The sequence below is a fragment of the Ailuropoda melanoleuca genome, chromosome 3 (assembly GCF_002007445.2).
Source record: "Ailuropoda melanoleuca isolate Jingjing chromosome 3, ASM200744v2, whole genome shotgun sequence".
NCBI lineage: Eukaryota > Metazoa > Chordata > Mammalia > Carnivora > Ursidae > Ailuropoda > Ailuropoda melanoleuca.
The window spans coordinates 124,959,103-124,982,482 of record NC_048220.1 but is presented as its reverse complement, the minus strand read 5'-3'; the positions used below and the strand labels follow the sequence as shown (position 1 = coordinate 124,982,482).

Genomic DNA, 23,380 nt, shown 5'->3' with positions numbered 1-23,380 from the left:
GCATAGTTTGTGCTAAGAAGATGACTCAGGACAGAGGTTGGCCATGCCAGAAAGGAAGACCAATCATATGAGGCTTAGAGCTTTGCATCACATGGTATCAGCCAGATCCTAGAGAGTGGAGAAGAGCTGAAATTTCAGTTCACTAACATGACCATGTTGATTCCATCAACAATCTACAACTATTGAAACTCCAACAAAAAACTTAGACAATATAATCAGGGTAAATGTTTCGGTTGGCTATGCTGTGTGTTATCACATAATGATGTGCTGAGAGGTTGTTACCTGACTCCACAGGAGGAGAGCAACAGAAGTTTTGTGTTTGGAATCCTCTAGGACCTTGCACTATATTCTCTGCCTTCAGCTGGTTCTGATTTGTATCCTTTTGCTATAATAAAACTGTAATCATAAATATAACTCTTCCTGGGTTCTGTAAATTGTTCCAGCAAATTATCCAACATGAAGAGGTGGTGAAAACTCCCCAATTTATAGCCAGCTGGTCAGAACTGGTTGTTGCCCAAGGACCCTCAGACTTGCAGCTGCTATCTAAAGTGAGGGCTTATGGAGGACCATGCTCTTAATCTATGAAGCCTGGCCTAAGTCTGGATAGTCGGAGTCAGAAGTCTTTGCAACAGAACAACAGTGAATTTAAACATATGATTTTACTTCATAATTTAAAAATATGTCAACAAAACATTGTGAGATATTTAAGATCACTCAACTATGGTATACTATCTACTATGAGTTTGTGTATGGTGTTTAAATATTAGAATTGTACTAACATTATACACAAAAATGTGTCTATTAGGTTAAAATATTTCCATGTGTTCAAGCTAAGTGTTGTTGTCACGGTTTATCTTTAATTTAAAACAAGTATAATTTGCTTAATTTAAAATTAAGTGTACTGAGGGAATGTGGCAGGAGAACTGGCAGGAACTTCCACCTACTTGCACCTACTTGCACCAAAGGAATGACACTGGCATCCATGGATGGCACAAAGGAGACCATGCAGGACTCATGTGGGAAACCAGAGATCTGAACAACCATTGGGTAAAGAAGTTTGGTAGTGCCTCTGCTACCACTAAATTCTGTAAAAGGCTTTGGAAACAATAGCAAAAATGAAATGATAAAGTGCATTGAATTAGAGAGAGAAGCTGGCGACTCATGGCTGTGCTCTGCCATGTACTAGCTGTGCCATCTTAACTAAGTCACAGTCCTCAGACAAAGAAATGAGAACATGCAAGATAATGGGAGCTTGAAGATGCTGAAGAAAGCATCACCTCTGGGCCTGTTTGTGTGTCTGTTTATTGATGTGGTGTATACCAGGGGGCAGTGGTCTCTGTCATTCAGGACTTCTTCAGCATCATGGAGGTGGCTGCAGGGGCAGGGAGGGTCCAGTGGGCCTGCACTGATCTCCCCACAGCTGAAAGTGGTCATGAGTCTTCTACAGGGTCATGTCTGGCATAGGAATAACTGGTACCCACATGTTCATCTTCTAGTTTGCACAGTAGCCCAGAGAGGCTCCCAATTTGACCCAAAAAACTTCAAAGCACAGAAGTCAGGCCTTTCTGCTTATTCACATGATCTTGGGAGAGCAATAAGAGATGATGTTAAGTAAGAAACTCATTTTGTCTTCTGGAAGGTCACTTCTTTGGTCTTCATGGGAAGAGCAAATTTAAACCTATTATTAGGAGAAAAAGCTCAGAAGCCACTGCAAGAGACACAAGGTGAAAGAAGCATTGAAGGCATCTCCTTCACTGTGGAAGATGCCTGTGTTTCTATCATGAATGGAATAGATGAAAATATTTCAACATGGCTCACAGTCATCTTCCTAACAGGCAGTAGAAGGCCCCCAGGAAGAAACAGCGTAGACATGCTAGATTTGGGGGCAAGATCCACTCAGGTCTTCTAAGAGTTGAGAGCACCAATCTCACATCCCCAGTTGGTAGCATAACATCATTCTAGATGTTTAACAGAAAATATAATCTCCATTTCTACATCTACTGGGTCTTGTATTGATGTTGGTAAGACTCATGGGTTGGGATGGCATAGAAAAGAATCTGCTAAAGGTAGAAAGGAATTGATCTGCCCTGGTTTGTCTCCCAGTTTCAAAGGAGAACAGGAACATGTTGAAATAATATACAGGCTGTCAGGACAGCCAAAGGGTTAGCCTCTATGAGTTGTTTGTTGGCAGAGGGGCAGAAATCCTTCAAAACACAGTGAACAAAGTGGAAGAAGTGAAGAACTTGATTTTTTCTGTATTTTCCTACCACCATGACTTTGCAGCAAACTTTGGACTTATAGATGCAGAGAAAGGAGTCAGTCTTGCGGTTGTAGACTTTGAAACTCCAATCAAGTGTGTGTGTTAGACAATGGAGACTCATCCACAGAACAACCCTTTTGTACATACACATGGATTTCACCTATGTCAGCTTGCTACTGCAAGAATTCATGTTTCTGGGGAACAAAGTGCTAAAGCTGACTCAGAAAATTGACAATGTTAAAACTAGCTATGCTCTGGGAGCCATTTTTCATTACATCAACTCACTGAACCGACAGAAAAGTCAAGCCTCTTGGTAGCCCAGCTTCCTACTGCCAAGCTGCCCTATTCCCCCCATCTCTCAGTCAACACTCAGATTTACCTTGGGACATTCTCCCCAAAGTGGTGACAATCTCCATGAGAACAACAAATATTTTAAGATGAATAAGTTCTAAGGATCTAATGTATAAACATCTTGACAAAAGTTGATAATACTGTATTGTATAATTAAAATTTACTGAGAATAGAACTTAAGTGCTTTCACACACACGAAAGTGTTAATTAACTAGATTGTGGGAATCCTTTCACAAGGATTACATATATCAAATCATCATCTTGTATTCTTTACATTTATTCTGATTTTACTAGTTAGTTATACCTCGGTAAAGCTGAAAAAAGTCAAAACCAGAAACAGATATTGCACACAAGAAAGGAATGAGGACACATTTGTTGGGAAACCTATCTGAACTGAGGTTCATACCACCTATCTGAACTGAGGTTGCCTCTATCTGCCGACTATATTCCTTTAAAAAAAAAAAAAAAGATAAATGATTTTTTATTATGCCGACTATATTCCTTAGAATGGATTTTGAAGCGTGGGCAAATGGTTTTGGCAATCTCCCCCCCGACTTTAATTCTTTAAAATAAACAAACAGAGAAAAACAATACACCTTTGAGGAACTCCCTAGCCTGGTCTGTCAGCTGACTAGACATCATCCAATGTGATTTCGTCCTTGATTTAACTGTTGAGGTGTTGGAAAGGCCCACAACATAGCCTCACACCCTCCTCCCTTCTAACCTCGGGTGAGGCACTTCTGTGCAGACTTGCCCCAGGGACTTGCAGAGTTCGCCGTGTAATGGTTCTTGGGTTGCGCTTTACTTCTTCCCTGGGCAGCACAGCAGCCTCGCTTTGGAATGGCAGGTTTGTCTCATGTGACCTGAAGACCAGTGTTTGGGAGAGGTTCCAGAGGAAGGGGTAAAATGCAGGTCCAGGTCTCAAAGCCTCTGTCTATCAGTTGGCTGGAAGTGAGCTGTGGAGCAGACTGGGGCAAGATAAATTCAGGCCAGTGACACTCAGCTTTTCCCTCCACACTGCCCCCTCTGTCTCCAAGGTTGCTGCTGCTGTGACAGGGCATCCCTGTGATGCAGGAGTCTTTTATTATTCTCCCTTCTACCTGGTTCTCCCTGCCTGGTTTCTTCCTGGAGGAGTAGACCTCTACATTCTCTGAATGGGGAGGTTCTATAGACTGTCCTGGTTCCTCTCAGTGCGAGTCAAGTAAAAGCAAAACACATAGACACACACACACACACACACACACACACACGGCTCTCTAAGAAAGATGGATTGGATCCTGGGGTAGACTGCTATGAACTTTGTGATTGAAAATGTTTCTCTCTTCCTTGGGTGTGGACATGCACAATTAACCAGATGTCTTCCTCAAATCCTTGGCTGGTTTGATTTGGAGCTAACTGACAGAGCTGTCACTATGAACAGGCACATGGATCCCAAGGAAGAGGGTTTAGGGGTTGCAAAATGTCACTTTGTAGACCCTTACGTGCCCCGACTCTTCAAAACCAGTGCTTACATGTGAACGTGATGTTGAGAATCAATTGCAGTTAATAATATTTATAGTTGTGGTGCTTCAGTTTCCAGGTCTTTGAGTGACATCTCTGTAGTGTAGGCGCTTAGTGGATTGTGGAGGAGTTATGTACCGACAGTGCTGCCTTTTCTGGAAACTCACTCTGTTCAAGTGCATCCCTACCAGGAGCCACCTTTGCAGGCAAGTGATGGCAAAAGACGCCGGGGGCTCCGTTGCACTTCCCATCTGTAGATTTCAACTCAGGGGTCTGCCTGAGTCAGAGTCCCAACCATTCCCCTTCTCTTTACTTTGTCTGGGGTCTTGAGCCACAGCCTGTTCACCTGCTGGCACAGAGATATCCTTGGTACTTGTCCCTACCTATCTTGTGTCCTGCTAGACGACTCTCCATCAGCAGGCAGAGGTCTGTTCCTTGGGAGACTTAGTCCATTCATTCTGCTTAAATGTGGCTCAGGGTCTTCCCGTCTAGCCCTTAGAGTCATTCATGCAGTGAATGTACAGTAAGAATAAGCTGAACCTTGGATGTTCCATCCAAAATGAAAGTTTACAAGGGAAAAGAAAGTGTTTCCCATAAAATTTTCTCAAGCAAGAACAATACTTGTCAAAAAATGTGTTAAATGTTTAGTTCTTTAGTGAATAAATCACAGTAACACCTTTTAACAATATGTAAAGGTCTACAGTCCGAGATTCAAAATTAAATATATATTTTTTGAACCTGAACCACATATAACCTCAGGATTAACCCTATTGCCATAGACGCCCATAGTCTTAGATTTCGCACAACATTTTTACAATTATTAGAGTAAATTACACAAGCTTTCAAGCCATCAATCAATTTACTTTCAATAAGATTTCATAGATATATTTATCAGAAAAGAAAGTAAAACTTAAAACCATGTCAACTGGGTCATACTTTGCCAAAAGTGATGGAGAATGGGACCATTTTGAACAGACATAGGGTTTGTTCTGAACTGCTGAACTATGAGAAGTTAAACTTTTACACAAAGAAGAGAAATAAGTTTCAAAGGTAGAATATTTTCTATAGTTCAGAAAAATGAGGCAGTAGTTGTCCTTCCTCTATTCTGAATATAGGCCATTGATGCTGTTAAATTTTGCTGAAACATTTCTGCAAGTCAAAAAGCATAAATGATTCAAGAGGTTACCAGAGTAAGAAATTCATTTCTTCTTCCAGCATTATTTTATATATTTCTCTAAGGGCTTTTTAAAAAAATTTCAACTAACAGAACAATGAATGGAGTCAGATCAAACAAACAAACAAAAAGGACTCAGAGTCCCCACCTAAGGCAGAGGCTGGACAGCTAGTGATCAGAAAGGCTTACAGACATCCCTGAGAAGCTAAGCAGCAGTGTCTCCTATATCTTGCTGGTCACCTCAACATTATTCGTTTTCCATAAGGGCAACTCAATCCACACTGCAAGAGAGTCTATTCAGATTTTACAAGTTTACAAATTAAACATTCATGTGCCACAAGAAACTGTTTCTAACATCGCCGATTAAAAATTCCTTGGGAAGAAATTCTTACTTTTTTTGTGGAAGGGAAGTATCTACTCCTTGTCCTGTTAGGTAGGACTGAACAGATGGAATGGAGTCCCTGCAGCTAAAGGATTTTGATCGTAGCACAATAGCAGTGTTTGAAGCCAAACTCATACTCACCCTTTGGAAGAATTTCTGACAGTCATATTTGGGAATTTTATTAATATAATTATATAATTGGTAAAGAAAGGAAATTTTTTTATTAAAAGTAGACTCCAGCGATTTACTGAATTTTTCCTCTTTTCATATTCTTGCTATATTCCCTCTAAACATTAATCTGTACTAACAAAGAGGATTTAAAGTTAATCTCATATAATCATAGATTTCAATAGGGAATCTGGTGTTCTGTATATTCTTCCTGTAATATGATTTCATTGAACTTTCTTAAAGCTTATTCTCTTCACTTAGATCACATCTGCATCACCAGCTTGTTTCTTTCCCTTAGGATTAAGGATTGTTTTAATAATAGGCCTCCCAAATCCCTAACACAATGTGCTTGATAAAATAAAGTGAAAAGAGGAGATGAAGTAATCCATAGAGAGAGAACACAGATTTTCCTATGTGCTTTTTCATCCTACAATGTGTTGATGAGCTGGATAAATGAAAATGTGTGTATGTGTATGTGTTTGTTGCTTTTAAGGCTGCTTTCTGACTATTAACATTCGACCTTTGACTCTATCCCATCCTTTATATATGCTTAATGTATATGCATGTATATACATTCATTTGATAGGTGACTTGATTTCATTTAGTAGGTCATTAGTAGGAGACCAATATAAATGTATCTAATAAGCATTCAAATGATCACGGCGATAATGTAATTAAAAAGTCACGTGTGTAGAAGAATCCTGAATTCTTTCTGTAATTAGGGTAGCTCTCCATAATCTAAAAAACAAACCCCCAAATTTCAATGATTCAGCACAAGAGAAGTTTACTTGTCACTCACACAGCTAGCTAATGTGGGTATATTCCTGTCTGATGTGAGCATGTCTCCTCTGTGGGGTTATTTAGGAATTAGGTCACTTCCAGAGTGTTCTGCCGTCCCCCGGAAACTCAAGAGTCCTCTATCCTCAGGCCTCAAAAGGGTAAAGAGACAGCACGAGGAAGCCTCCTCTGATTCTTAAGTAACTTCGCCTAGACACATTTCACTTTACTTTCATCTTCACTTTCATCGGAGACGGCTCTTATTACCACCACAGAAAGGGTCTTGGTAATGTCATCTCTAGCTGAGAAGCCACTTTCCAATCAGAGCTGTATAACATGAAAAGGGGAAAAAGATTTTGTTGGAAATCAACATGTTGCATCCTCCATAAAAGTAACCAGGAAAGTTAAAAGAAGCTTCCCACCTTGAACAGAGTTAACCAATCTCAACTTTGTACAAGGCTTAGCATTCACCAAGTCTGAACTCTGACTCTAAATTTTCTCTCTGATGTGAAATTGTAATAAAGTGAAACACAGATAATATATAGCACCATTAAGATTCTCTTAATTGGGAATTATTCTGGACTGTAGACTGTCACTCAATGGATAGACACGTGCTTTTTCATTTTGCTATTATATTTGCCAAACTAGAACTTACCACACATAGTAATAGAATACAGTACATAATAACAGTACACTAATTGATTAATATAGTTGATACACAGGTATTGTTGAGTTACAGTGTATTGACCAATGCCACAGAATTTGCAAATAAAATAATCTATCACACAGATTATAGCTTATAAAATCAAGATAGTTTAAATTTATCTGCAAGTTCATTAAAACTTCATTTAAATAAATATTGTATATATAGTAATATACATATTTGGGTAATTTTTGTTGAATTCTACATAAACACATTTCTATTTTGATTTTATTATTTTAATGTTTGGATGTATTATGTATTTATATGTTTTTGTTATATACTTGCTCTTATACCTTTCCTCATTATTACTACTTATGCTCTTATGCTTCACCTTATTATTACTATCCCTGCTATTGATTAAATTCATTAAATATTACAACTAGGCTTATTTTTTTACCGATTTTTATTTATTTATTTGAAAGAGAGAGAGTGAGTGAGAGAGAGCACATGAGCAGGGAGAGAGGGAAAAGCAGACTTCCCTGCTGAGCCTGACTGGGGGCTCGATCCCAGGACCCTGAGATCATGACCTGAGCTGAAGGCAGATGCTTAACTGACTGAGCCACCCAGGCACCCATGGGCTTATTTTTAGTAGAAATGCTTTGAGATAATTTGAAACCCACTAGGATTTTGGCTTCTAAACTACAGTATGGAAAATGGTAAATAGACTGCTAAGGAGAGACCTAGCAAAAACTCATTAAAAACGCTAATTAGCAAGCTGAATCATTCTGACATACCCACTTCACTAATCTGCTAGCTAAACACATCATAGAAATGTGCCTGCATTGGAAGTGATCAAATATCCAGAGGAAGGCCGTTTTGAATTTCCAGATTATTTTCAATTAACTGGATTCAGAACAATCTAGAATATGAATAGCTGTGTTATTGAAAATGTATCATTAAGTCCCTAAATGAGCCATGGAGTCCAGTTGCTATTCCTGAGGCAATATGACTGTTTCTGTTTCTTCTCACCCATCTCCTTAACCTCTTTCTACAGATCTATTTATTTGGTTTGCAGGTTCTGGTACTTTCATTACATCGTCTTTCACATTTCTAAAAAAGATTTATTTATTTATTTTAGAGAGAAAGAGCTGACTGGAGGGAGGGGCAGAAGGAGAGAGAGAATCTTAAGCAGGCTCCCCACCAAGCACAGAACCTGACACGGGACTCGATTTCATGACCCTGAGATCATGACCTGAGCCGAAATCAAGAGTCGGTTGGTTGGCTGAGCCACCCAGGCACCCCTCACATTTTGTTTTTTATTGCATCTACATTATTACAAATTTTATCTCTTTTACTAGACAGAAAGTTCTGTGAAGTCAGGGATTAAATTTTTCCTTGTTACCAGAAACCTGTTTTGGAAAGTGGTGAATCTGAGAATAAGTATAGATGTTGCACTAGGCCTTTAAAAAGTTGTTCAGGTGGTAGAAGATAGTATCTGGCTCTCAGTCCTACTGTGTGTGTGTGTGTGTGTGTGTGTGTGTGTGTGTGTGAGAGAGAGAGAGAGAGAGAGAGAGAGAGTATGGAGGCGGTTATAGCTTCCTAAAATACATTAGATGAATTTCTTTATTTTTAATTTCTTAAAAAAATCAATATTAAGTATAAAGAAGATAATGATAAATAATTTAATGTTCTCTAAGTTAGGAATCCCATGGTTTTGACAGTGAAGATGGCAATTCATAAGTTTTTAGTCAGTCTCTGGCCACAGATCTAAATCTTTATTATTAGTAAATCTAAATTTTTACTATATATAAATAGTGAAGTTTATATCTTAAATGTATATGTCTGTCTTCTGTTTTATTTTTCTCTCTCTCTCTTTCTATATAGATATTAAAAATAAAGAAATTCATCTAATGTATTTTAGGGAGATATAACTGCCTCCATACACTCTTTCTTTCACACACACATAGACAGTTTTAAGGCATTGGTATCCTCTCTGTCTCTGTCTCTCTGTCTCTCTCTCTCTCTCTCTGTCTCTCTCTTTCTCTCTCTCTCCATAAATATATATATATATCTTAAACCTTTTTTTTAAAGATTTTATTTATTTAATTGAGGGAGAGAGAGTGAGTGAGAAAGACCTCACAAGCAGCGGCAGAGGGAGAGGGAGAAGCAGGCACTCCGCTAAGCAGGGAGCCCGATGCAGGGCTCGATCCCAGGACCCCAGGATCATGACCCAAGCCAAAGGCAGACACTTAACCCACTGAGCCACTCGGGCACCCCTGCCTTAAAACTTTTAACTGTTTAGTGAATTTTCTTGAAATCTTGAAGAAAATGAGACATGGAGTGATCTGAAACAACCCAAGTGGGTGACTTAAAATTTTAATTTTAGTAAAGTAAAGGACAGGACCTTCACAGCAGATAGTCATGTGAGATTATGGGCTCCATTTTCTGGAGTTAGGAGATTGACATTTAACAGGACACATGAGATCTTAGTAACTGAAACTATGATGAACTTTGCAGCTGACCATGACCATTTATGCAAATATTTTTATTAAGTTGGCAATGTGAAAAGAAGCAAGGATTTATATAGAGGAGAGAAGACTCATAACAAAGCATTTTCTATACTACAGATTAGAAATATGTATTGCAAGTTTAGCCTGGTTGTTCAGGAAGTTGTGGAGACTGAAATTTAGACTCCAAAGAGCTAAGTTCCAGGGGACTACAGGACACTATGGTGTGCATTTCCTGCAGTGCAGTGCTGAACGAGATACCTCAATTTCAGTCCATGAGTGTGACGCTCTTAGGTCAGGGGGGAAACTGTAGAAGAGCTTGTCTCCACCATCCATGTGGCCTATCCGTGGACATAACTGTCACCTGATCAATGAGGTCCCAATATTGGCATATTATGTGAATAACAGAACCTCTGAGTATAAGTTTAGATTTAGAATATTTGCTACGTGACTACTTCCTTAATTTGAAGCATGCCTGTCTATGTCCAGCAAAGCCTAGATTTCTACCTGACTTTCTGTCAATTTGATGCCACAGGAAATGGCAATCTGTTGGTTTGACCACCTTTCCCTCACCAACTGATGAATAATAATCCATTGTAGGCATTTACTACATTTTCTTTATTCTTTTATCCACTGATGAACATTTGGGTTCTTTTCATGTCTTGGCTACTGTAAACAATAAAAAATGCTTCAATGAACAAGGGGGCACAGATATCTCTTAGAGATGTGATTTCATTTCCTTCAGATAAATCGCCAAAAGTGGGATGGCAGAATCCTACAGTAGATCTATTTTAAATTTTTAAAAGAAACTTCCATGACTGTTTTTCATAGTGGCTATATCAATTTATATTCCCACCAACAGTGCACTGAGTTCCCTTTTCTCCACATGTTCAACAACACTTTTTATCTCTTGTCTTTTGATAATAGATACACTAACATGTGTGAGGTAATATCTCATTGTGCTTTTGATCTTTACTGATGATTAGTGATACTGAGCGCCTTTTCATATACTAAGAAGACAAATCCATAAATGTGTTGCTAAGGCTGGTGTCCAAAAGATTACTGCCAATGTTTTCTTTTAGGAGTTTTATCATTTCAGGTCTCACATTCAGGTCTTTGTGTATTTGCATTTTTAACTTCTTTTCAATTTCATTGAGCTTTTTCTCTGCTATCTGATAAATAGCAAAATCATTTGTTATATAACAGATTGCCATTTGGGTGTTTTATCTATCATATATCTATCTGTCATCTATCTATCATCTATCTATCTATTTATCTATCTATCTATCTATCTATCTATCTATCTATCTATCATCTATCTATCTATTTAACTTTCTTCCCTATGTGTCATGAATGCTCTTTCCCTTTATCCAATAGATTGCCTTATGTATTTATGTTAGTTATTTTAAATACAAATGTGATAATTCCAAGATCTATGTTATCTATTCTGTTTTATTGACTATTTCCTTTCTTGATGATGAGCCATGGTTTTTGTCTCCTTTTGTGCTTTGTAATTATTTTTTTCACTTGAGTGCCAGGCATTTTGGAACTGAAGTAGGTAATATCTGTGTACAAAAATTTCAGGTATTCTCTTCTGTTAAGTTGAATCCTGTATGAGGCAGTCAAGTTCCTGCTGAAATAGCTCTTTTCACTATTATTATTATCATCATCAACAACATCATCGCTTAGTTTGGGTTAGATTTAGATCATTTATTGCATACTTCAAATTATTTGAATTCAGGACCAGAAACTTCTTTTTTTGCTGGATATCTGATTTCATTGAGCTTTTCTTGCCTTTGTCTTCCTGCTAGTCCTAGGCAAATACAAACCAGGAGAGATCTCTCTCTTTCTCAGTTCTCCTGCTTCTCTTTCACATGCAGATATCCAGGATTTAATACTCACTATAAGATCCAGAGAGACATTTTCTGCTATTAATAAGCCCCAAGACTGGTATTTAGCAAAGTCTGTCACCTCTCCTGCTAATTTCCCCACCTGTAGAGGGCTGTTGCTTTGGATTAAGTGAATGCTTGAAGTTTCTATCGTGTTTATCCCAGTCTTCTACTTGCCATAATAGTTCTTCAGGTCTGATATTTATACCTCACAGGGAGTTATCTCTTGGGGTCCTTATTTGCCTTCATTTTTTCCATGAGCACTTAGTGAAGACCAACGGAAAGAACTGTCAAATTTTTAAAGTCTTACCTTAAATCTATTACTCTAGAGAGTTTCCACTCGTATGCTGGTTCTCACTTTGCTGTTAAAAGGGTTATTAGCATTCTCATCTGATTTCTTCTTACCCAAATCTTTTTTTTCTTCCCTCTGTTACTTCACCAAAGATAAAAGCAGCTATGGGCCTCTTTGTTGACAAGACGTATTCATCAAATTGCACATTAGTTCATTGGTTTTCTTTGTGGCATGGGCTCTCTTATATGCTTTAAAAATGGCTCTGTTGGTTTTCTGGCTTGTTTGCATTGTTAGAGAGCATTCATAGTTCTCTTGTGGCTACCGACATAATAGCAGGATTTGAACGTTCTCTCCTCTTCATTTGTGATGAAATTCCTAAGATAATGTTACAATTCACTAGTGTGCTTTGTGTAGTTTGCTTCTCAAATTCCTAATTGTATGTATTATATAAATTTTATCCAAGATTTCTAATTTTTCAAAATGTATTTACCTACCATTGCTCATATCTGTATAAATTTTTGATTAATAATTTCTGTCTATACGTTTTTAAGACAAATATCTTTAATCTTATCTCCACAAACATCTTCAATAATCTTAATAACTTTTTCAAATTGTTAAGTAATGTTATTATTGCCTGATGCGAATTTATATTTTAATGATAGAATCCATTAGCTATCTTTCTTAGAATTAGGTTTTGCTCTTATTTATAGATTTTTTTTCCTTTTCTCATTATTTTAAATTTCTCTCTCCTTAGCATTATCTCCTCTCCCCTCCCTCTCCCTACCTTCCTCCCTCCCTCTGGTTCTTTCCCCTAAATTTAACCTGTGAGCCTGGATCCAGTTTCTCATCTGTGTATGAAGTGTATTTAGTACTTACTATGCTGCAAGAGCTGGATTTCTGGCCACCTTTGCACATGTGGGACTGATGCCTCTCTAGACAGTGGCGTAAGTGTGCTCATTATTTTTTTTTATTCTTCTTTTGTTGTTGTTGTAGATATTCATCTGTTTTTATGAGCCTGGATTTGTAACTTTATTTTATGTATTATCCATCATTGTAATAAATTGACAGCAAAAATGATTTTCAATGGGTGAATTCATAGCACTCCTTTGGATGCACGAACCATTCTTCTTCTTTTTTTTTTTTTTACCACCCTTCTATTTTTTAACTATGCATTTTTTCCAAGAAGATCAACAGAAATTTTTTTAACACTAATACACACACACACACACACACATATGGCAGCCACAGAGTCTGAGCATAATAAATGAAAATGCTATAATGCCATAGAAAGGTCAAGGGTCATGGAAAAGCAGACTAAATAAATGCTGATTACACAAAATGTTTGTTCTCTTTGACTTCCTCTTCACTATGATCATATGCAAGAGCATGTGAGCAAACAGTGATAGTTAATTTCTTTACTTTGCCTTAGACTTTTGACTCAATGCTACTTCAGTGTCTCCTGCATAATTTAGAAAACTTTTGCTTAATAATTCTGGTGAAATGGACGTTTTAATTTTCTGAGACTTCCATTCGGTAGAGGCAGCAATTTAGGAATACCCACGGATAACTTATGAAACAGTTAAATGCTAGTGTGAGATATTGAAACAAAAAAACCTTAAAAAGATGTATAGAAAAGTAACATTTACCAAAATATTTCAAATCTATTTGTACACAAATGCTTTCTTGAGCTTGGTTGCTTTGATTTTCACACTGAATCTTATACTGAATTGAATCTCTGAATATGTTAGCATTTGTGTTCACTAGGTGATGAAATAACTTTTAAAAAATTAAGCTAGTAAGCTGTATGGAAATTCAGATATCTTACAAATCTTTAGAAAAGGTGATGTGTTTCCAGTAAATAGGAGTGAAAATTTATAGCCTACAAGTAGGGAAACTGCAAAAAACCCAAGAAAGAAAATAAAAATCATAATACAAAGGAGCTAAAATGAACATTTAACAAGTGAGAAAACTGTAATAACACAGATTTCTCATAATTCTTATTTTTTCCTTTATTTCATCTATTCTGAAAAACAACAAAAGATAACATCAACATTTTAGACTTTATTCTCTAGTACCTACTCAAATTTGTTTATTGTTCATTAGCATTCAGCTGAATTTCATGCCAAATAAAATCTAAATCATGCTTAAGAATCAGGGAAATGCACTCTAGAATTAATTTTACAAATTAAGACCAAACATTATAGTTCTAAAAATATAGAATAAAAATGCCAAAAAGTACTTCCATTTTTGTTCTGGAGTAAATTTAAAGTATAACACTTTCTATTTTATATTAAACACCAAAATTAGATACTATGGAATATAGCTGTGGTAGCAGTTCCCCGTTTTTCATACACCTGCCTGTGCGGACACTTGTGCAGTCCTCTCCTACGCTAATCCTAGGGCTGCCTGTGTGACTTGTTTTGGCCAATGCGACAGTAGCAAATCCACTGGGAGCAGAAACTTTGAGCTTGCTCAGTGGGCCTTGCTGTCTTGATACTCACTCACCACTTCCTCCACCAGGTGTAAACAGCCCGGCTAATCTGCTGGAGAATGAGAGACAATGTGGAAAATAAACAAAATCTATATTCCTGTCCAAAATGAAATATTCTGTACACCATTGAGCATGAACGATCAACAAAAGTTGGTCGGTAGAGTGTCTAATATATACCCTAACTTGGGTTGAATGCATATTCAAATATTCATTTTCTGGAATTTTTAGTGGCAGGAAAATAATAAAATGGGACTTAAGGTATATACGATATTTGGGGAGAAAGAAGAATGCACAATGTAATTGGATAAAAAAGCAGAGTATAAAAGCTAATAGATTCTTAAATTCCACATATGAGTGAAATCATATGGTATTTGTCTTTCTCTGAATGACTTATTTCGCTTAGCATAATACACTCTAGCTCCATTCCCGTGTTTGCAAATGACAAGATTATATTCTTTTTGATGACTGAGTAATATCCCATTGTGTGTGTGTGTATATATATATATATATATATATATATATATATACCACTTCTTTATCCATTCATCTGTTGATGAACACCTGGGCTCTTTCCATAGTTTAGCTATTGTGGACATTGCTGCTATAAGCATTGGGGTACAGGTAGGTGCCCCTTTGAATCACTACGTTGTATCTTTTGGATAAATACCTAGCAGTGCAACTGCTGCATTGTAGGGTAGCTCTATTTTTAACTTCTTGGGGAACTTCCACACAGTTTTCCGGAGTGGCTGCACCAGTTCGCATTCCCACCAACAGTGTAAGAGGGTTCCTCTTTCTCTGCATCTGTCATTTCCTGACTTGTTAATTTTAGGCATTCTGACAGGTGTGAGATAGGTGTGAGGTGGTATCCAGGTGATGGGCGTTAAAGCGGGCACGTGATGTAGTGAGTACTGGGTGTTATATGCAACTGTTGAATCACTAAATTCTACCCCTGAAATTAATAATACACTATATGTAAATTAAATTGAATTTAAATTTAAAAATATGAAAAATAAATAAATAAATGAAATAATTCAGCAATTTTCAACTTCATCCCTCCCAGGTAAGAATAAAATGGTTTTAAAAATAATAATATTCATGATTGCTATATTTTATATTCCTCTTTGGTACTATAAAAATTACTTTACACGTCTACATTGTACCAAAATTATATATTTCATAAATAGAAAAGCTACATATATATTTTTTATTAAAAATTTTATTTATTTATTTATTTATTTATTTGACAGAGAGAGAGACAGCCGGCAAGGGAGGGAACACAAGCAGGGGGAGTGGGAAAGGAAGAAGCAGGCTCCCAGTGGAGGAGCCCTATGTGGGCTCAATCCCAGGACCCTGGGATCAGGCCCTGAGCTGAGGGCAGACGTTTAACGACTGAGCCACCCAGGCGCCCCAAATATACTTTGATCAAAAATGTAATCTTGTTCAGAGTTCAGAGAAACTTTACTTATTTTGATAATTATAAGAATGGAGGATACTGAAAAACATTAATTCATCAATCATTTGTATTTTTAATGAGTCATCTAAAATAATAGAAATGATAGCTCTTGTGAAAATATGAATAAATCATAGAGGAATATATATTGGTGCTGAAATGGGCATTACAGGTTGTCTGGTTTCATAATATCATCTTTCATATACAGAAACTAAAGCATAGTTTCTGTGGATTTTTTCAAGTTTGTATTCCAATAGCGGCAAAGCTTGTCTGCTTACTTCCAACAAATTTTGTTTCAGATTTCTTTAATGTGTAAACTTTTAGTAGCCTGAAATCTGAGCAAAGCCCTTTAGAAGTTGAGTGTAGTGCCCTAATCTCTAATTAACTGTTTTAATATTTTAAAATGGCCTTTAGACCGCAGAAATGAATTTCAAGGCACAAGGAGACACTTTATTTTAGACCAGCAACTTAATTTCTCTTGGCTTTCATAGACCTGATGAGTCCTCATATTGCAAGTTGGCTTCAATGCAACATTTAAATAAATGGACAGAAGAAGCTAGCCAACTGCTGTTAAAATAACTGCTTTTGCTTTTGACATTCCTCCTGCAGTTTTTATGTCTGCTTAGTGCCTCTGAGGTCTGAGTGACAATGATTCAGACTTTTCTAAACCAGTAAAAGAAATTCATTTTTTATAATGAGAGAACCCAAGTGCTCTCACACAGGATTGTTCAGGTCCTACAGCCTGCTTTAGATGTGACTTTGGTGAACCAGTTTTATGTGTCAGTATATTATCTGTAAACACAGCAGTAGAGAGAGCAAAGACAACACTTATCCAGCACCACAGCTGGAGCAAGAGAAATTCTTTGGACAATAAATATACTTGTAGCTTAAGTATGTGCGTTAGAAATGGAAAGGCATTAATTCTACATTACGGTTTTTAAGCTAAGGTGACCAGATTTAGTTAAATACCCTTGTAACTTGATTGTTTCTAAATGTTTATTTTCTCTTTTTTTTGTTAATTTACTTAATGCTTTGTATTTGAAATAAAATATTATTAGTTACTATATCCTAGCTTATATTTTTATTTTCCACCTGCTATTTATCTAGTAATCACCATGAAATCAAAGGGCGTTTTGTGGGGTTTTTGTTCCTTTGTTTGTTTTGTCTTGTTGTAAATGAGATGCTTTTTAAAATTACTGAGTAAGTTATGTCTAATTTCTGATAGTACTTCACAGGCAAATCCAAAATTTAAAACTGTATAGCTCTTTATAGACAAACTTTTCTCTTTACTCACAAAAACTGACTACTCTCAGGATGTGGAACTTTCTGTCAATATTTGTTAAATCAGGCTATAAGCAAAAGTACACAAAGATAGAGAAGTTGACATTGGAATTGCTAAACTGAGTGAAATCACCAAATGATCATTCTCATTTATTTATTTTGTTTAAACAAAACAGATGCGCCTCCAAAGTCCAAAACAAAACAAAACAAAAGTAGAGCAAAAAAGGACATGCTGACAAAATACGTCATCTGTAAAATAAATTGTCAGTAGTCTTAAAAAATTAAAGCACCCAAAATGGGTATCTTATGTCTTGAAAAGGTAAAGTTTGTTATTTGAGCAGTAAGCTGTTTATTTAAAGTAAGAGATGTTTATAAAGTGCAACATTAGATAGTCCTAGAGCTGACACACTTGGACCTATATTTATTGTTCCATGATCACAATAAACAAAGTGAGAACTACTGAGATATACACCCATTAAAAGAATGTACATTATATGGTTCCAAATTGAGGGTGTAGAACACTAAAAATTAACAATGAAAGACACAGATCAACTTCACGGTATATTTCAAATTCCTTAGTATACTCCCTATGTAGTTTGTAAATTTCAATATTATCTCTTATCATTTTAATGAAACTATAATGCCTTTTGAACCATAGTGAAATGACAAGACAGATATAAATAATACAATGACTAAGATAAATTGTATTAAATTAAGTTAATGGCAAGGAAAAGAAAGAAAACAATGAAAATTATACACTGCTTTAGTTTTGAAGCTGGAGTATTTTTTCTCCAAAGCAAAGTTATTTATAGCTGTCAAGTTATTTATAGCTGTCAGGCTTTTTTTGTTTGATTATTTTACTTAACCTAATGTTATCTAATTCACACTAAATATGCTTTACTATATGTACCCACTTCAATAATAGGAACCAAAAGATGAAGACTCTCACTTACAACATTTATTAATAGAAATTAAACATTTTTAATAAAGAAGCAATGAGTGAAAAAAGTAAGTATACAGCTAATACTCTCTGAGCCAGCTATATAACAAAAATACCTCTCTATAAAATCTTATTGTACATGTATTCCATTAATTTCTGCATAACAAGCCAACGTCACTGGTGAGTAAAGCAAAGGAAAAAAATTTGGAAGTTTAGGCACCAGACCAACAGTTTTGTTTTTTCTAGTAGAAATGTTAGGTATTTTTACCATTTTATTTATACTTATCTATATTATCTGATTTCTTTTCTGGTAAACATGCATTACTTTTATAATTTGAAAGGTCTATTTCCAATTTGTTTATTTTTTAAAGATTTTATTTATTTATTGAGGGAGAGAGCACAAGTGGGCAGAGGGGCAGAGGGAGAGGGAAAAATAGACTCTGCTGAGCAGGGAGCCCTGTGGAGGTGTGCGGAACTGGGGTGCTGGATCCCAGGACCCTGGGATTATGACCCCAGCTAAGGACAGACAATTAACTGACTGAGCCACCCAGGTGTCTCTCTATTTTCAATTTAGAAGAAACATGAAGTGATCATCTTTTAATCTTTAAAATAATGTTCATTGAATTATTGACATATTCAAAATTGAGCCGGGTAAGATATACTTAACACTAATGTTTAAAGAGGTTGAAATAATAAGAAGTTCATTATATGAGGTATCTACCATAAATTTAGGTCCATTTGTGAAGACTTTCTAAATTTTAAGATAAATTAAAATTTTTACAAAATTTGATTATGTTTTACTTTTTAATCTCATGAACAACTTGGAGTTGCTCTCTCTTAATTTCTTCTTGGTGTAAAATTGACAATGGATATTAACATTTTGACTATTTCTGAGTTTCCCGTCATTGCCTTATTTAAGGCTTCTTTGTACAACTTAGAAGGCATCCTTCTTCAAGAAGTTGAGAACTTTACTAAGTGGCTTAAACAAAAGTGTTACATTATCTCAAGATAACAAAATACTTGAAGGCATGTGACTCATTCTTTTTTTAATACTTTTACTGAAGTATAATTGATACATAAAAAATTGCACATATTTAATACACAAAATTCAATGCGTTTGGACATGTGCAAACAACCAGTGAAACCATCATCATGAACAAGGTAAAAAGTATATTCAACACCTCCAAACTGTATTTCCTCATGCTGCCCATCTCTTTTTGAGAAGGGTGGAGGTGTAAAGAACACAACACGAGATCTACCCTTTTTACAATTTTGTAGTGCATCACACAGTATTAACTATATCATAGACACTATGTTGTATAGCAGATCTTTAGAACTTCTTCATCTTGCGAGACTGGGTGATTCAGAGCTACAAGGGCAACAGCTCATGATTTCTGTGGCTTTTCCCACATCTGTACTCCAACATCAGTCATCCTAATCATATTCAACGCAGGAAGAGGGGAAAAAAGGGACGGCACCAGCAAAATCACAACCTTGCATCAGGAAAGTAAAAGCTTTCCTTGAAACTACCCAGCAGTTTTGCTTTTATTTTCTACAGTAAAAATTATTTCATTGGTCATTCCTAGCAGCAATAGAGGCAGGGAGGTGAATATTTGGCTTTTCCAGTCTTTGGAGTGAAGTTGTCAAGGGAGAAGTTATTTGAGAATGGGTGTTAAGTTAGCCACCTACTTTTCTAAAGTTGCATTTCTTATTTCTTTCTTAAATTTTGTCTATTTCTCAGATTTTGCTTTCTCTAGGTTTTTTTCATCAGTTTTTATATGGTACAACATTCAGTCCTTAAGCAATCTCTCACATAATCATCTATCTAATGTTACCTTTTCCCAAAACCATACCTCGCCTCTGAGTTCTATACGCATATACACGTACACTACCAACCAGACTTTGTCCTCTAAATAGTGTATATATTCGATGTGCCAGAAAACTCAGTGTACACTATTTTGAACAACTGCTAACAAACAACTATTCCCCCAACTCCCCACACACATGTACATAACAATTACAACAACCAGTAGCAACCACCACCCCCAGACAATAAATCAATCCAATCCATGTGTGTTGTTAGGTCAAAGTTAGAAATCCAAGCATTGACACTGACTCTTCTAGGCTCCTTACCACTCATCATGACCTACTTATCAAATTTCTCAAGCTATTATTTGACTCTGTCCTTTGTTCTCTGTTATAGATATAATTACATTAATTTAGGTTCTTATTTTCTGACAGTTGAACTATTCCAAAATTCTTTTGGCTTCAAAACTCCAGCATCTCAATTCCGCAACACCTCTTTGAATAATACCATGCATGTTATTTTCAAAGTACAAAAGGTTATCAACTCTCTGTTGATAATCCTTTCTTTGATACCTAGTACTGAGTCCAAACACCTCAAACATCATTCACTACCCCTTTTCTCACCCACCCTTTTCACTGTTCTGGCCATACTGAACTATTTGCAATTATATGCAAGTTTGTGCAAATTGTAATACACAGCTGGGCATGGACTCTAATCATCCATCTTCCTGTGAACTCTGGTTTATTCTGCATGGCCGAAATATGTGACATTTGTCTTTTTTTTTTTTTAACATTATTTTCTCCATGAAGGTTATAACTATATATCCTACTTGGTTAGTATTCCATCATGCCACCCTTTTATTATGGAAATGACTCATTTAGTTACCCTCTGTTTCTCATACTAGAATGTAAGCATCTTGGTGGCAGTAAATCTTGTTTCCCTCCGAGTCTTCAGGACCTAGAGCCTTACGGAGCCTACGGTTCAATTGGACTGGTGTCCTTATTAAAAAAGAGATAGAGAGAGAGATCAGAGTGTACTCTCTTCCCCTCTCTGTCTCTCGTCTCCCTCTCTTTCTGTGCACATGCGCAGAAGAAAACCTATGTGATGACACAGAGAAAAGGTACCATCTGTAAGTCAGAAAGAGAGCCCTCACCAGACACTAACCTTGCTGGCAATTTGATCTTGGACTTCCAGTCTCCAGAATTTGAAGAACATAAATTTCTGTTGTTTAAGCCATCCAGTCTGCATTATTTTGTTATGTCAGCCTGAGCAGACTAATATAATTTGTGAATCAATTGTCCATTTAACTTTGTTTAATGAATAGTGTAGATTGTGCTAGTAAAATTCATCAAAGACCTGCTTTCTCACGAGAAAGCAAAACACACCAAGATTGAGTTTATAGTAATTACAGCATAAGGAAACTTGCATCACATCTGTACTGCAGGTTTAGCAAATTCTCAGTTTATGTGGTAAAAGTTACTGGGTCTGAATAGTTTAATTCAAAGTTAAATTCAGAATCTATATCAGAAGACACAATTACCAGAATAAAAGACTTTTTTATTTTAAAATTTTGTTTACTCTAAGTGTCTTACAATGCAAAGGACTCAGACAGACTAAATTTATCAGTAATTCTTGTTCACACTGTAGGGGGTTTTTCTTTTGTGGAATAGAGATTGATAATATGCTTTATGTAAATTTCTCTAAATTTAAATACAGTTGATTACTTATCAAATTACTATTTTATACAACCATAAATCTACAGTTAAACTCTCTGTATAATGAATTTGAAAATAAATAATTTTGCTATCTGTATTGACTTTTCTCCTCCTTTATAAGTATAATATATTTTAATTATATTGATTAACAAAAACAAAAGCACAATGGATTGAACAAGTCAAAAATTCTTAACAAATCCATACACTAGGCTAATAAGGGATTTTAAAAGATTCCATTAAAAGAGAAAGAAGATTAAGAATTTGCAACATTTTATCTATGTGGGAAATTACTTGAAGTGCATTTTTATAGTTATTATTATTGCTTGAAAATATGCTTTAAAAATTGCTTTAAAAAATATGACAATTAGGTGCTAGAATTTCAGTAAATTTCCTGGGATTGAATTTAGACTCTGCTGCTTATTTTCTTAATGACTTTGGGCAATTTATTTGACCTCTCTGAACTTCAATTTCTTATACTGCAAAAAAGGAACAATTATGGGACTCACCTTCTAAAGCTGATATAAAAATTGCATGAGCTAACATGTAAAATGGTTGGCATAATGCCTAACATACACTCAATGAGAGCTGGCTATCTAATAATGCTAGTAGATATTCATAATCCATTTTGTATTTGATATTCAGTAGAACTTAACACATTTACATGGGACATGTAAAGGGATACCGACTTGATATGTAATCAATTTCAGGTATCTATTTAGTTCACTCTACCGCTTATGGTCATCTGGGGTTTTGAACTTTTGACCCTCTAACAAAAGAGGTTTTACCTATAAAACCAAGAGTGTACAAAACCTTTCTGATATTCTATGAGGAGCACAGAGTTTGCTTATTTTTTACCAAGATGGCAAATGCTTCTGAAATACACACTTTCTGTATAAAACAGAGAAGTCATTACACTAAACAGGTAATTACCAGGTTACCTTGATACCAATTTATTTTCTTAAACACATATACACACACAAACATACACACTCAATATCCCCCAGAAAAAATAGCCAACAGGTGAATAATCACAGAGCAATTTAAAAATTAGTAAATAGATACATAAGGTCACATGTTCTTAAAGGGAAAGCTCAAAAGCAAATGTCATTTGTGCTCCAATAAAATAGTTTATTTTCTTCTTAATATGTGCAAATTCTTTCCAATTTGACAATCTAAGAGATGTTTTGGAATTCATAAAATAGTAAGGTGGTTTAGGGATTGATATAAGTGGAAACTTCTAATTTTTAAAAAATAGCATGAGTGCCTCAGTCAAGAGCTAAAAATAATAATAATAATAGGTAAAAAATGGCAACCATAGTGGTGAGGAAAAGATATTATCATTAATTGCTTTTCAACAACAGTGGCAGTGTTTCAAGGTTGTCTGCCGCCTGCAGATTTGTTAGCTGCTTCATGGAATATGTCACAAGGGAGGTATTTTTGAAGCAATCACAGAAGTGTGTGAAAAAACTCCATATGATGCATGAGTGTAATCTCCTCCTTGCAGATGTTAATTCCCTGCTTGTTGCAACTAGAAAGCAGGTGTCAACATATTTGTGAAGACTCTTTCCTGCTGGACACCACACAGGCAAGTTGGGAAGGAATCCTATAACAAGCCACATGCCATTGATATGTGATAAATATTAATAGTTCAAAAGTCTTTCCACATGCATGAGTGGTTTTAATAGTACTTAGTCTCCTTTAAGTTGAAAGACGAAAAGAAGTAATTGAAGCTGTCTGCGTGCTCTGAGCTTGG

General features: G+C 36.0%; 1 pseudogene; it reads left to right on the top strand.

Moving 5' to 3' along the window:
* Positions 1–909: 909 nt before the first annotated feature.
* The window catches only part of LOC100477887, a 111,499-nt pseudogene continuing 89,028 nt past the window's right edge, over positions 910–23,380 (top strand).